This window comes from Saccoglossus kowalevskii, chromosome 19 (assembly GCF_978046115.1).
Source record: "Saccoglossus kowalevskii chromosome 19, keSacKowa6.1, whole genome shotgun sequence".
Taxonomy (NCBI): domain Eukaryota; kingdom Metazoa; phylum Hemichordata; class Enteropneusta; family Harrimaniidae; genus Saccoglossus; species Saccoglossus kowalevskii.
In genome coordinates this window covers 30744130-30762022 of record NC_140659.1, presented here as the reverse complement: position 1 = coordinate 30762022, position 17893 = coordinate 30744130, and the positions used below count along the sequence as shown (strand labels likewise).

Sequence of the window (17893 nt, the reverse complement as noted above, 5' to 3'; positions counted from 1 at the left end):
GTGATTACTAAAGAATCATCATAGGTGTCATATTGTTGCTATTTCTATTGACATTCAGTCTAGCTGAAATGCACAGCAAGATGAAAATTGTCATTTCTGTTGGTATCTGCCACCAATGTCGTTTTTGTGAATGATTCTTTAACAAAACCATTCAATCATAAGATAACAGAGTTGCTAAGCTAATAATTTTTTTTTCGCTCTGAAATATTTCAACTGCAACTTAAAAACTGTTTTGGATGTAGTAGAACACTATCAGACATTTACATGTATGTAATCTACTGTTCTATCATTGTTCTTTTCTGGTTGTTTCATGATATATCATTCATACTACACAGCGCCTTCAAATGCTATTTATTAGTGAGTGGCAAACAAGGAATGCATCTCTTGACGTTTTTTACACATCCATGTGTGTAGTGACTGGTTGGAAAGTACTAAAAAAAGCCGATTGAATTCAAAGATTCACCGCTGTTGTTACTAAATATACAGGTTATAAAACACTGCATGGCTATGTCACAGTACATCGTGAGCTACTACTGATCTCTGCATGGCATTCATCAAACGGGCACATGCTGATTGGTAAAAATGTAAACAACTGACGTCATAGTGTGCCCCACCTATACAGGACTAAATAAAGATTACATATACATGTACCAGGTAGACAGAATTGTCATGTCTGCATATTTCACAGCGAATCAGTGTACTTGGTCGACTTACCAGTTTAACAATTTTGTCTTATGATAAATATTGCATCGCAATTTTCTATTCTTCTGGATGGAACAAAATCAGTTCTTGGAAGATAATTTGTAATCAGGATCTGCCAGACATGTCTGAAGTGTTGTTTTTAAAGCATGTTTCCCCTCATCATGTTTGATATTAGTCCCTGGCAAAGTAGACATGCAGTAAAATATTTTCCTATTTCCACAAAATTTGTGGTGCTTTAATTAAGACTTATCTCCCACACATACAAAAGTGATTGCTATAATTGGTAATTAGAATAATACTGTTATGAAGTACTTTATCATAATAATACAGAGAAATAGCTATGCCATAATTACATTTCTCTTTTAGACAATATTTGAGAAAACTGCTAGATTTATTGGGGAGCTGTTTAATGCAGACTCAAATCCTGATGGCATCAATACAGAAGCATGTAGCTCTAATTTAATATCATGAATACATGTATTATTGCCTAAGGCAATAGGCTGCTCTAATTGAGGTAACTTGCAACAAGAACAAGTTTCAAAATGGAATTTAATTTCTTATGATTGAAAAATGCACCTAATGATGGTGATCCAGTCATACAGATTCAAGTTTGGAAATAAATAATGACTTTTATGAACACTGTATAAGTTCAAATATGAAGGGATACACCGAACGACCGTACATATCCCGATACACCGAACGACCGTACATATCCCGATACACCGAACAACCGTACATATCCCGATACACCGAACGACCGTACATATCCCGATACACCAAACGACCGTACATATCCCGATACACCAAACGACCGTACATATCCCGATACACCAAACGACCGTACATATCCCGATACACCAAACGACCGTACATATCCCGATACACCAAACGACCGTACATATCCCGATACACCGAACGACCGTACATATCCCGATACACCGAACGACCGTACATATCCCGATATACCGAACGACCGTACATATCCCGATACACCGAACAGCCGTACATATCCCGATACACCGAACGACCATACATATCCCGATACACCGAATGACTGTACATATCCCGATACACCAATCGATCGTAAATATCCCGATACACCGAACGACCGCCAATATCCCGATACACCGAACGACCGTACATATCCCGATACACCGAACGACCGTACATATCCCGATACACCGAACGACCGTACATATCCCGATACACCGAACGACCATACATATCCCGATACACCGAACGATCGTACATATCCTGATACACCGAACGACCATACATATCGTTAACATATACTTCAAACATAAAAAAATATACCATACTTCCACGTAAAAGAGAGAGGTGTGTCTATGGTTAAACAATTATTTATGTTTCAATGATCTAATGTACAGTGAATTTACTTCGGAGTTTAAATTCACAGCATTGCGCTCAAACAACAACAACCAATCATATTTAAGAACTGAATAATAAAGTCAACATGTGATGTGTGTGAAACGTAAATTTCAAATACAGAAATTATGCAAATAAAGAAGAAATATGGGAATCCATTGTTCAGAGAAGTTACACAGCGACTGTATTAAGGCTGAATTTTGTTTCTGGGATTTAAAATACATGTATTAACAATAATCTCCATTTTGGATCGAGTAATGGTCTCCCTAGTATACAAGCTGTTTACGGAGCAGCAAAGAATTGCCGAGGGGTGTTTCAAAATGATGTAACATTAGATGCATTTTTTTGTCAATTTTTTTCTGATTTTCACATTTGGTTCATACTATGCATATGCAAACAACAACTAGACTGTTAAACAATAAAATATTTGTATAATGTGTTTAGCCATTTGACAACAAAGGTAATCTTGGCTCAGGATTACAATTTTTTTCATAAAAAACCAAATGTAAATACAAGATCTGTGCATTACAAATGGTCTTAAGTAATAAAAACATTTAAAAAAAATAAAAGGACAGACAGCTGCTCATACAAGAACCTTGTTATTTTAGAAAGAACTAGTGATAATTCTTGTATATATGAAGTCTTCAGAGACAATACATCAATAAATGCAATGATATCTTATAGTTCATAGATTGTGTCACCACTCAGGAGCTGAATTACATCATAACCCAAGACTCAGTATGAACATAATCTCAAGACTGAAACTGACATCAATAATCAAAGTTGGTGTTAAATAAAGGCTTTTTTAGACAACTTTGGATGCAACAAAATTATCTATGCTATCCATAGACATTATCTACATGTGTAAAATGTATTACAGGTAGGTTCACAAAAAAATGTTTAAAAAATACTGATTTTTTCCCTAAGTTAATGTGCAAAATAATTTTTTGAATTTCATTTCAATTTAAAATTGTCATAAAAATTGTGTTTTTAGATTGATTTTACCTGAAAATTGAAATAGCATTTTATTTTCTCTAAAATTCTGAAAAAATACTTGTGATGGAGAACATTTATAACAAATACATTTTTTGTCCAAGTTTATTCTGTATTCAACCTTTGACCATAGACGATAAAATGTCTTTTAAGGTTTATGCTTTGACACACAGTTTGTTTGTTTGTTAATTCTAGCAAAACAAATAGCCAAATGAAGATAAGCCAATACAAGCAAAATCATTCCAAATGCCATCTATCCTCAAAATATTAGAAGACAAAAATTATTCGTAAAATCAGCAAAGATTTCTGTGCTGATATTTGAACATAATGTAAATACAGAAAGCATACAATATATTAATGTGAATACAGAAAGCATACAATATATTAATGTGAATACAGAAAGCATACAATATATTAATGTGAATACAGAAAGCATACAATATATTAATGTGAATACAGAAAGCATACAATATCACATGGTTGACAATGTTGGACATTTTACTTCCTAGTAGTGGTGTGAAAACATTAAAAGACATACACTCAGAAATTCTTGTGAATACCCCTCACTGCCACTAATGGCATGCAAAGAAATAACAAGCGAACATACATCAGATAAAACTGGAGAAGCTTACACCTCTAAAAGAGAAAGCACAAATAAAATATTATTAAAAAAAATGTCCTCTTTCTCTTTGCATATGATGATATATTGGTTTACTGAATCACAAGCCAACAAGCCTCAGTACATCTTTCAGCCACATTGACTACTTACCCACAGACAGCAAACAAGCACATCAACATGAGTGCCAACCAAAATGTAATGTCTAATACGAAGAGACTGAAATAAGACATGTGTCATGTGACTCCAGCGAGTGAGTCAGTCGCACTGATTGGCACTTCCCGCAACACAGTCCTGCTTCCCAGTAAATGAATAAATAGAGAGAGCCTCATTATCTCAATTCACTGATTTCTAAGTACAACTTGGGGATCAACCAACTTGATAAACTGATTTAATTTTTTTACTCCACAGCACACATTATAATTATCGACAGCGACACAGGCATGCAACGAACACAAACGCAATGATTAGGCAATCGAGACATGCTAATAAAAATTTATGTTTCGAATCAACTTGAATTTCTCCTTTAATTAATAGTGTGTATTTGTACAAAACTATGAATGTTTTTGAAGGTATTAAAATATTATATTGGTATGATTTATTTTAACATAAAAACATTGTTTTGGAGTAAATGTAGCATTAATTGGGTGAGACAATAATGAAACACTATGCACTTAAAGTAAGTGTAAATCTGGGTCCATGTGAATATGCAAATTATCTCATTGAACGAATATTGTTTTGTTTGATGCCGAACATTTTTATTTTTAATATAATAAATCAAATTCTATTATTCCTACCAGAATAAAATATCAACAGAAATAATCTTAACAAGCTGGAAATGCTCAAAGTTATCCACAAAGGCACTTTATTGCGTATACTACACACATGTGGCAGAACAAAGACTTTAAAAAAAACAGGCCATGTGACAGACACTGACAACTTCATACTACAAGAGCTATGACTTGTGAAGAAACCAACACCTTAGGAGTTCTTGAACTTCACAGAGGCAACAAAGGGTGATTGCCTTAATGCCTCGGTTCAGATCGAAAATACAGATTTTTTCTATAATATATATGATAACAATTTTATAAAAAAAAATATTTTTATTTATTTTATAAAATTTTGTCTTAAAAGTGATGCTCCCTCAACTCTGAATGTTAAACCCTGCATCAGCATCAATTATCTAGTAAGTACGTTTCATTTCATGTCATATTATATGCATACATGTAGACAACATTTTTTTCCAGACTGGCCAAGTCTACAGCATTACAGTATGACATTTTGACAATCTGACAAATGAAAAATTTAGAATACAGTTCATGTAAAACACCAGGGAGAGATAAAACTGTCAGACAAGGTACTCAGTGGGGCTAAAAAGATTTGGTGTGATTAGAAAGATCAATGCAAACATGAATGAAAACAAAAGACATAATTTGATTAGAACAGATGCATGAAAAAAAAAACTAATTTATATTCGTTACCAACGATCACAAAATATGAATGTCTCACAAGCAGAATCAATCAATAACAACGGATTAAATAGGAAAATTTTCTAATGGCTTCGTCAGAGTCTGCTTTGAATGAGAGTGAATGTCAGCACCATATGTAGAGTGTGATGCTGAGTTCACATCCAGGTTTCAATGAATACAATGAAAACAATACCCAGACCAGTTGTATGACCTTTATCATACTGTACAGATCATTGTTATGGCTTTTTTTATTCTTTGTCACTTTTCTACTCTCATCTCACCAGAGTAATTATACGCAGTGCCCTCACTATGATTTCACAACTGACATTATTATTTTCTCCAGTATTCTTTTGTAGTATTATAAAGCATTTTTGTAATTTAGTATCTGAACCAATGTTTCTGAATAAGACTGCTTCATTTATTTATACACAGTCTATTTTTGTAGTTCACTTTGGCTTCTTGGACCACCCTGATTCTGTGTTGTACTGTTGTATTTAGGATTCTCTACATTTACATTGCACATACACACCAAAGTAGGGCACCACACTGGAAGGAAGGACTTGTTCTAAGAACACAAAAACACAACTTTTTACCAGCCCCATTTGACAATTCTGACAGTTTTACAAATAAAACAATTAAACTATTTTAAATTGCTTTCATTTTACAAGAGATAAACTTCTGTAAATTTTGCAAATCATTTAATTTGTAGCTTTAACCCTGAATGCCATTTTTTCATCATCTCCTTTGAAGTGTTAGGTATTTTTCCAACCTAAAATTCAGTTCAAATATTTCCACATTTTCTAAAATGTCACTTAATTTCATCTTAATTTTAGTCCATACAGTTTCAGTCATTGCTTTTAGTTTTTGATCAAAAGATTTGTCATTTTCTCATGTAAGGAGAAGCAGACTGTACAAGATAATTTGTAGATGGTGCCAAATGTTGACAACGGTACAGAAACGATTAAATGTAATAAAAAGTATCCATTGCTATTGAAAGGGACAGAAAGTCAGACTTTTGCAAATGTCGACAGGAGAATCTATAGATCGTCAGCAATTTAATGATTGGTAGATTTCAAACTGCGAGAGTTACCATACACTTATCTAATCATGTGTTTGAATAACATTAAAGGCAGAATATCTATAGTCCTAGTGATGTGCAATTAGCATTCACAATGAGACTGTGGTTCCCATGGTTTCCAGCAGTGTATAATTATCAATGTACAGTGTAAATACTCATACTTACAACATTTCTTCTCATCAACTTTTCTCTTGAAATAGTATCACAAAATATAATAGTAAGATACGGTAAAAAAAGTAAGAGTGATGGGTACATTTCAAGTACCTATACAAGTATGTGAATTATAAATATCTGAGGTATAAAAATCTGAGGTCACAGGTCATATGAAAGGTCATACATGTACAAAAATGTCATTAGCACAATTTGAATAATACATCATTTCTCATCTTGAACAGATACATTATTATTTTATTATCTTTCTGTAATGCTCAAAGAGACAAGTAATGTTTTACTACCATTACGCATCATGGACTAAAATCTAATATTCTGTTTCTATGGCATTATTATGACATCTTCCCAGACATCAAGACCTCTCCGATAGGATGCAGCCACCCCTATTTGACAGCAAATGGAGGAAGCCAGCTAAAAGCCAGCTTTGTCTCCATTATGCAAATTAAAATGTGTTCAGAACTGACAACCTAAGCAGCATTTTATTGACTCCCTAGATGCTCCAATAGGGAAGAAAACCAACAAATACAATTTTGACAAAAATAAATCAAGACATTCAATCCTGATAACATTTTGGAGACAATAATTAAAATAGAGAGAGTTTCAACTAAATGCATAACTGAAACAAATTGTAGAGCAATTCATCATAAAAAGAATCCATGAATCATCATCTTCTCTAAGCGAACCTGCTCATCTTTAATTAACACGTTGCCATGGTATTAGACAATTAATCAATAGTAAAAAGTGAATTTAATTTATGATGTCATACATACATTTATCAATAGATTAATTCAGTAAAAACGAAGGTAAATTAAACCAACAAAAATTATGTTAGCATAAACTTTTTTTTATGAAGTGTTATTTTTCTAAATAAACAGCTTTCTTTACTATGAAAACATTTTAAATAACAAATGGTGGTAACTCTTCTTTGAGCTCAATTTTTGTTTTTGTTTTAATGAAGAAAATGAATCCATATTGAGATGTTACAAACCTTGGAAAATTTAATTATTACAAGATGTCTGCTTAGATTCTGTAAAGGTTTATGAGGGAAACTTGAACTCTATCCCTCAGTAATAAATCTGTACATCATCTAAGGTTTGCTACTGTTTTTTAATTTTACATTTTAATGTATTCTTCTATAATTTTGTTATTAATTTTTGACCGAGTTGACATAATTGCTCGTGTAAAACAATGTTGATTGATATTTTGCAAAAATGTCACAGTGAAGGATTAAAAGTAGACAACCAGAGTCTAGAAGTATACCCAGCCAATAAACTATAAGAAGCCCTATCATCAAACCTAGCCTTGACCTGGAAATCATGAGAAAACACAGTCTTCTATAATTATACCAAGATAATATAAAAAATTTGATTATCAAAGAAACATCAGTGGGGTCTCTAGACCACTATCAAGCCATTAATAAATAATCATATGTTTCTCAGCGATGAAAGTAGGAAAATAAAGAATATCTTTCCGGAAGTTTTATTTTTTGAGAAACTTTGAATATCTTTGACACGTTAGATTTTTTTTCTGTTAGCTCTATGTTTCAATTTATAACAATTTATCAGAAATACATTAATTTTTCACAATTGATGAATGTCTAACTGTTGGATAGAAAAACAAGCCAAAGCCCTCTAGATTATTTGTATTTTTTTAACATCTTACAACAAAGTAGGAATTTCAAACTCTCGTAATAAATCACTGACTTGCCACAATATTTTCTTAAGTTTTAGAAACTTATTATAAAATCTGAGATATTATTTGGTGTGTAGCAAACAAGAGGTGACCTTGTAGTGAGTAAATGAGCTTAGTTTACCTTACAGTAATAAACCAGTACAAAACATGGTCCCCAATCACATAACATACTGGGTACTGTTCTGTAGCTAGGCTGGTAGATTTGCATTATTGGGGATCATCACCAACAGAAATGGAAATTAAATATCAGGAAAGCACATTGTTTAACATTAAGTGCATGTGACAGTAGCACATTTTAATTTCCTTCACATATCTGACAAATTTGTGGTTTTTGTGAAGTAGTTATACCGGTTTGAACATGGCTAAGAAATTCAATTCTGTTAACATTGCTAAAACTAATCTATCCCTAGTGGAAACCCAGGAGATGATATCACTTCATTAGAAAGCACTGTTAACCAGTCACAATTTTGGAACAAACAATAAAAGACTATTTCAGTTATAAATAAATGCAAGTCAGTTACAAAAGTCAAATCACCAATTTATTGTTGCTATATTTTCTCTGATTTTTAGAATTGTGTCGATATATCAAGAAAAATTTTGTTACTGGTTCGAATGAAACATGGCACCTGTTAAGCATTGCATCGTGATTGGCCATTTTATAGAACATAAAGATTAAGTCTGCAATTTCCACCAATGAGAACAGGTGTAACAAATAGATACATGCATATTAGTTTCACTTTAGTCTTTGTCCAGGACATTGACATCACAGTGCAGCCATGTAAAACATGAAGTGGGAATCAAACAGCAGGGGTCAATGAACTTTCCTCTCCAGTCAGTATGTGAAGATTTTTACAACATAATTAATGACAGAGAGAAGGGTACTTGTGATAAAACTAAGCCCTATAATCTTCAAAAAGAATTTAAAATTAGGATATTTGCAGTGAACTCTCGACATCAATTTACAGCGTTTAATATCATCTCTAAAATTGGGAATTATTTTATGAATAGATTAATTTTTGTTACTTAGGGGATATGGGGGTGAACATTTTGATAAAGTCACTGCACAAGATCAGTGTGTTAAGTTCCAAAGGAAATGTTCACCATGACTCTTTGTCTTAAAAGTCTCAAGTGAAATGTTCAATGTAACTCCCTGTCTTAATGGCTCAAGTGAATTGCTCACTGTGACTCGCTGTCTTAAAGGGCAGTGGTTGTGAAGCTGCAAAAGCATTGCTCACTGTGACTCGCTGTCTTAAAAAGCAGTGGTTGTCAAGCTGCATAGGCAATGCTCACTGTGACTCGCTGTCTTAAAGGGCAGTGGTTGTGAAGCTGCAAAAGCATTGCTCACTGTGACTCGCTGTCTTAAAAAGCAGTGGTTGTCAAGCTGCATAGGCATTGCTCACTGTGACTCACTGTCTTAAAGGGCAGTGGTTGTCAAGCTGCATAGGCATTGCTCACTGTCTTAAAGGGCAGTGGTTGTCAAGCTGCATAGGCATTGTCACTGTGACTTGCTGTCTTAAAGGGCAGTGGTTGTCAAGCTGCAAAGGCATTGCTCACAGTGACTCGCTGTCTTAAAAGGCAGTGGTTGTCAAGCTGCATACTAAGGCATTGTCACAGTGACTCGCTGTCTTAAAGGGCAGTGGTTGTCAAGCTGCATAGGCATTGCTCATTGTGACTCGCTGTCATAAAGGGCAGTGGTTGTCAAGCTGCATAGACATTGCTCACTGTCTTAAAGGGCAGTGGTTGTCAAGCTGCATAGGCATTGTTCACTGTGACTCGCTGCCTTAAAGGGCAGTGGTTGTCGAGCTGCATAGGCATAATACATGTACATGTGTGGCGCAATGGCAACTACCCTTTAAGTTTCTAAAGGAAATGTTATCTCCATTATCATTTTTCAACAATTTCTAAATTAAATTAATTTACAGACTTTTCAATACTACATTATTGCTAGTGAACTCTCAACAGCAATTTACATTCAAACTGGAGAATGAACAAGATTTCAAAAGGAGCAAAAAATCTCTTGCAGAAAACAAATAATGCTTTAAGACAAATGAGCCGAGTTCTCGACTAAAGTGATTATTTCATTCAATAATGCAGTCTCCTCTTGTTACAGCTGTAATCTCACAGGAATTAGTTTCTTATTAAATAAGAGGACATTTTATTTGTGCTTAATTGCTGTTAGATTATTCTTTTAAACCAAGGATAGATTAATTTGCAAATAACATTGCAAGATATCCCTCAGGAACAACAGGGTTAATACATAGTCGTGTACTGAATTATACCACAGACTGAAATAACTGTTTTCTATCAAACAACATCATATCCCCAAGGTCATACTCCCCAAGGTCATACTCCCCAAGAATTACTCATTTAAATTTATCAATTTTACCTGAATTTCACCAAACCTCCCATTACATTACTCAGTATGCATGTATACAAGTAACATGGCTTCAAAAACAAACGCAAGGAACATAAAATAAGACTATTGCGGATATATGTTACTGAAACAAGCACACTGACCATTTAATGACTTCCAATAGGTTAAGACGATATATCAAAGCTACTATGATGGTAGACTTTTTAAGAGCAGAGCTTGGACTAAATCTGGATCGCACACTCTGGATCTTACCAAAGATTACACAAACATACGTATAGCTGTGAATACCATATTTTTATCAGAAGCACACAAAAAAATTAAAATTGCAAATTGTTATATACTGAATCTTTAAAATGACTTATTTTGACCACAGAAACACTTCTGCTCATGGACTATATATAGAGCAAATATGATATAGTTGGAAAAGAGATATATCAAGGTAATTCTGAATGTAAGTCACTTTCAATAGAAAATTAATCTGCAGGTTTCTGTATCACATGGCCTTTTTTTCCTAATAAGTCATAATCATCCAAAATTTTATCGTTTTTGTTTGTTGCTGGTTGCTATAATATAATCCTTTTAGTAACTATCTTATATAACAAGTGTTTGCAAGTAAACATTCAACTTAAGTGGCGTTCACGTTAGAGATCTCGGCACGTGCTGAGACTCGGGACCGAGTCGGCACGTGCCGAAAATTGTGTGTGAACGGTCGGGACCGAGTCGGCACGTGCCGAAAAGAACTCGATCTCGGTCCCGATGGATGCTTGGAACCGAAACTCGGCACGTGCCGAGATTTGCTGCCTGAACGCTCGGCACGAGCCGAAATCACGCCCTCGGTGGTAAATTTAAGAAAAACATAAGTTGATTGATACTAGCATGAAATTACGATGACAGGAAATTCGGATATACTAGTAGATGGTCGGATGCTGTAGTAATGAATGCAAACCGTCATCAGCGACGCATATTTATGTGCTGCTACAACCTCTATTTTCTTGCACATTTTACACTGACGTGAAAAAAAGAATTATGTTTCGAATCTTCTTTGCCGTTCATGTGCACGATGGCTCGTAATAAACACCATTGCAACAAATGGATATAATTTCACTATAACAATTATTATTATCATCATATGCGTATCGTTTGGGCCAACAGATCGACGAATGAGAGCGTGATTTCGGCACAAGCCCAGTCGGTCATAAGTGGGTCCTGAATATCGTGAACACAACTGCTGTAATCCCTCTGCAAACACAACTGATTAAAAATTTCGGCACGTGCCGAGATCCCGTAACGTGAACGTAGTATTAGATTCATAGCAAGCTGTTGCAGGATATGACGAAGTGCAATTTTGAAACATGTTGACTTTGTTTATTCAAACAAGAAGTATAACATTTTTTAGGTGCGGTGTGTTTTAAGTGTTTTTTCAACAAAATTTGACATCAACTTCTGATCTTTACCAAATTGAGTAGAAACTTTGACAGAACTAAAATTTTGAAGTTAAGACAAATGTTACAGTAGCAGCATTACATAGTGTGGGTGCACAGATTAGTTGCCATCCATACTATTAAATCTCTCTAAGTAACTGGATTTAACTGAATAACTGGAGTTTACTGAATATACCCAGATATAACTGGATATGATTGAATATAACCAGATATAACCGGATATACTGAAGATAACCAGATATAACTGAATATAACCAGATATAAATACAAGCAGATATAACTGAATACAAGCAGATATAACTGAATATAACCCGATATATTCGAATACAACTGGATATAACTAAATATAACCAGGTAAAACCGAATATAACTGAATATAACCAGATATAACCGGATACAACTGAATATAACGGGATATAACTGAATATAACCAGATATAACTGAATACAACCAGATATAACTGAATATAACCAGATATAACCAGATACAACTGAATATAACCATATATAACTGCATCCGCATGAATAGTGCTTGTTTAAAATAATATCACAAATCATTACGTATTATTTTTAATTAATTATACAGTAATATGTTCAATTTGGGCACACAAATGAGAAAACAAAAACTAAAATAGAGATAGACATATTTATAACTTTTATGGAATTGAAATAATTTTGCAAGAACTTTGGTAAGGCAATAAATTCCATGCAATTCACAACAAATCACCAAAAGGCTACAGTAAAATAACACCATAAGGGTTCTATTTGTCTTTATTGTCTGCGTATTTACTCAACATTTGATATGTTTAACATGCTGAACAAAGTTCTATGCTCCATCAATTCAATTTAACACAATCTCTGAATCTTGAAATTACATTATTTAAAAAAATATATATTGAATATTGGTTGAATCAACTCAGATTTAAACTAAAATGTGACATAAATTCAACTCTAATCAATATTTCATGTCGAGCACAGAATGGATTATTATTTTTAATTTTGCAAAACCAAAACAAGTTATTATGACGCTATGTTTAACAGTACTAACCAAAACAAGGAATATTTTGTTATAGGTTTCAGATTTTCTGCATAACGATTAATTTGATTCCATGTGTGCATTTATTGATGTTCAGCTTTAGCTCACAAAGTGCAGTAACATGTATATTAATTTTAATACATTTTATATCATTTCTTACATGTAAATTAAAAATGCTATTATATTACAGCGATTTTTTATTGAGCACCGATGCCTTTTATCCAGAAAAGAAAAACTAAGCCACTCACTCTTTGAAGCAGGAATATTTTAAAAATTCAAAATCTAGCTTATCAAAAAACTAACAATGTGAGAAAAAAACACTTTGCATATCAAAACATTGTGTGCAAACACCAGTGTAGTGATAGATTAAACAAAATGTGGTTCCAGTCAGTACCAGTCTGACTCCAGCCATCTAGACACATTTATGTAACATATAATGCACAACGGATGAACCAGTAGATATGCAGAGGATTGTAAAACAATATTCTATATTTGCACATAAAAATTAAGAATCTTAAATTATGTTCCATCATGTTTAACAAAATACCATACATAATATATAAACTGATTTGAAGAGACAAAGTCATGTGACACAAGTTTGAATTTCATGTTAAAGATACAAAATTACATGCATTGTTTAGGTTGCATGGGACCCGTGTCAAACAGGACACAACAACCATCAGTCAGTAACAATTGCAAATTTTTGTAGCAGTGAAAATTTCTATACACAGACCATTTTATCATCGAAACAAGAACTTCCTAAAGGCAAAAATTAAACAATTTAAATTTGGTTTGGGCCGCAAAATTTATGTTGCCACTAATTATTGAATGAAAATCGTGTCATAACTCTCAGAAATATAAATTAAACATGAAAACATAATAAGTGTATGTTACATAATGAGTATATTTCAATTTGTCACATTGAATATGTAATACATTACAATCAGCTTCTTCTCAGTTATCAAGAGGTATAACAAGTTAGTTACGAGCTTAGAAAAGCAATATAGTAATAGCCACCATGGCTGAAACCACAGCCATACAAGACAATATGTCCCTTCTATGAAGTACATACAATGATGCAGAACATATTGGTGTACGTTGTACAACCAACGACAGAATGTTGATGATAATCTTGCTGAAACCATGTTCACTTCAACGCACAACATTCCTAAACAACGTAAACAAATATATCTATGTACATGTGCAACATTACCACAGACAAAAGTATAATTTCACCCATGGGTTTCATCCTATTGTCATCTGTGCATGAAAGCCACATACTAGTAGACTTTCACAGCCAAGTTGATAAGTGTTACATCAGTGGAGAATATTTAGTGACACTGCAACTACATGTAACAGCCAAGCCAAGTAAATAATCAGTGTTTTTATGAGATAAACACCTAAAATACTCTAAACGCTTAAAGTTTACGTGAGAGAAATTTCACAACTTTGGGAGAATTGTGAAATTTCACTGGAGTCATTAAGTCATAATTTATAGTGACTCCTGCAAGAATTTGTCCTTCGCTGGGAATGTCATCGAACCGCAAAAATTGACAGCAGCAATAAGGTAACAGTTTACAGTGGTTTGGGTTCATGTGTGGCAACTTAATTTACCAACATAATAAAGTACAAATTATACCAATTTGAGACTATATATTCAAAACATACCCTTCTACCCTCCCACCTTTCTAGAAACCTCTCCAATCAAGACATGATTCTAAATGAAGGACTGGTTTCATCTGTTACTAATTTATTTTATATTACATGAAACAAGTCAACTGTAATCACACAATTTTGTGAACAGAATGAGGCAGTTTTAATTGCTGCAGCTATCTGCCATACATGTATAGTGGGAAGCCAAGTCAGCTGAAAAGACAAGATAGTAGCTTACCAGATTATGTCACAATGTCTTCAAAATCTCTTACTTCATCAACTGCCATGACAACAGCCTCCATAATAGAGGTTAAGCAAAACTTTTACAAGATGATAGCGACTTTCTCAAAGTTAATCGATCCTACCACCTGATTTTTCAATCATCCTATCATATCCTCCCAAACCCCGGGATACTTTCGATACTTTCGAAAGCAGGCAGCTGCTTGCTAAGGTCATTATGTTAATGACCCATGTGACACCAGTTGGTTTTATTCAGAGCGGTGTGCAGAGCTGAATCAGCTGGTCAAGAAATGGCCATTCTCTATACAAGTCATGTCCTAGCTATCATCCTGCACCAAGGTTAAATCACAGCAGGTTAGTATGAACACATGAATATGAAGCTTACAATCAATACTCACCAAACTGACCCCTATCTGATCAAACTAATCCCACTAGTAACATCATGTACACGCAAACAGAGACTCTGTTTTTATCAGAATCCGGTTCACATCAGAATTCAGTATCAAGTTTCAAATCCCAGTTCACTATATAAACAATGATCTCAATAGTTTGGGTTTTACTCGCTATTACTTGCATTATACAAAGATACAAAATAAAAGCTAAATCCAAAAACGTTTATTTAAAAAAAAACTTTCTATATTTCCACACTTAGTATCTTGTACATTGTTATTTAGCAATATTTATAATATATAAGAACTAAATTAAATAATTAGTAATAATCACAATTCATTAATCAAAGAAACCATAAGAAAACAAAGAAACCATTCATTGAACAGTGTTACAACATAAGGAATACATTATAAACTACATATACCATATTCTTACATATTGTAAATTGTCTAAACCTTTACTACTCACGAATAATTTTATGATCACTCAACTATTTAAAAACTTTATTAACTTTTTAACCAAAAAAGAAATGTCACATTGAATTCTATTCTATTATATTACACTAAACATTTTAGAATTTACAGTGATACATTTATGAATCTCAAGAAATTGCTTCCAATGATCAAAGATTGCAACAATTTCTAAACAACTATTGTTGGCGAGTCTGACATATTTCTTTAGCATGTGTGTATTTTTTTGCAGTTGACAATTCAGACATCCGTGTCTAGATTAGTATCAAGACAAAAAGGAAAGCATGACATGACATTGATGATTATACTGCCATGTGTCAAGTTTACATGTTTTGTTTTTATTTGTACTGTTAATTATTTTAATTAACTTTTATTTGTAATAATAAGAAACAATTAGTTCATGTATTTAGAATTGTTTTTATTTGTTTGAACAAATTGCAAATTTACAAACATGAATATTCATTGTTTCCAAAGTATTCTTTTACTACTATTTGTATTTTAATATTTATTTTAATTTTTAGCTGACAATGATGAGATGTATGTAGGAGGGTCAGTGGAGCTTGTTCAGACCATTTTGTTGAGTGAAAGCAGCTGCAAGAGAAATAGCCTCAGACGAGAAAACTGTTAAGTTTACGTCTTAGAAGAAACCTTTTTGCTAATGGCAGTGGTATGATTTGAACCCATCACTTTTTTGGTCAAAACCTCAGACCACTCCAACCACCAAGCCAGTATAGGTGATACAAAATATTACAACAATAATTCAGATTATAAAATAATCAAACTTGGACTCATCAATATTTTCAGCTCACAGACCAGACCTACTGGGCATCCATAAAACTGACCTATTTTCAAAGGGTCAGAATTAGTGAGAAAATGGACATAGAGCAAGAAAGTTTAGTATCATTCATAATAGCAGCATAAACACCGGTAATTAATTTATAGTATTGAATTGCAATAGTAATATAAATGACATATAAATTACAACATCAGATTTTGTACATTTAATGTTAATAGCTGAAATGGTTTGGTAATTGTCGTGAGAAGTGTGTCATATCAGCAGTCAAGAAATTCAACCTAAACATAATCTAGGCGACATGTCACACCCTACTACTTATCTGGATCAACCAAACGCCTACACATCAACCAAGTTGTACACTACATTGTTTTTGTTATTCTCTCACGGAAGGGAAAAAACATGGAATACACACAGAATGACACTGCAAATCAGGATTTCCACAATTTAAAATAAACCAAGATACAGAAAACTGCTTTACTAATATTCCTCTATTAGTAGCATAAATGACTTACGTAGATACAGATATACAGGTATTTATAATCATCCAGCATATTAACAATAAATGTAATTTTTGGTGTATGTGCTTCAAAGAGCAACTACAGTAATTTTGGAAAATTCTGTATTATGAACATTTTATTTGGAGTCCAGGAGGCTGTGAGTCACAGTGATTATCACGGAATGTTCTTATGAACAGTATACTTGTGAAAATTCCAAGATGAGAAAATTGGAAAATTGTCATCGCTGTTAATTTTCATGTTTCTCTTACTAACAAAATCAGTATAAAAATTGCCTTGCACAAAATAGAGTCAATTTACAAGATATGAATACTGGAAAGCTGCCAGGTAGCTTCTGTGAAACCGATTAACATGTGTGGGCCATTTTAGATAACTGTAAAGTGAAACTTTTCACAATACAAGCTTAGTTGGAATGAAACCATAAACATGAAATTTCACATATTATACTTCCTGTCTTTGTTAAGAAAATCAACAGATCAACTGTCACAGATAAAAACTCTAACAAGACAATGATTCAGAGAGAAATGACCAGTTCACCCCTGAACACCACCACCTGTGGAAAATTAATACTGTAAAATATTTCTACAGTTCTTCCATAAAAATATGGTGAATTCAAAACCAAATCTGGAAACAGACTTTTAATTCATATTTATTTACAATCTGTATTTTCACTATATAGAAATTAATTTTTATCTAAAATACCTGAAAATACATGGTGGGTATGAGGTGTTGTAGTACTGTCAAAAGCAGCATGTTAGGCAATGAAAATCTATAATAATGAACCATGGAGGTATGAATAATTCTTCCATGGACAGACCAACTATGTCAAAGGGTGTTTTCAATCTTTTATGTTAACATACAGAATAATTAC

At 33.3% G+C, this 17893-nt stretch overlaps 1 protein-coding gene across 1 annotated transcript in view; it reads right to left on the bottom strand.

Annotated features, from left to right (window-relative positions):
• Positions 1 to 17893, bottom strand: part of LOC102809660 (disks large homolog 5-like) — a 76977-nt gene that overhangs the window by 58078 nt on the left and 1006 nt on the right. The window lies entirely within an intron of this gene.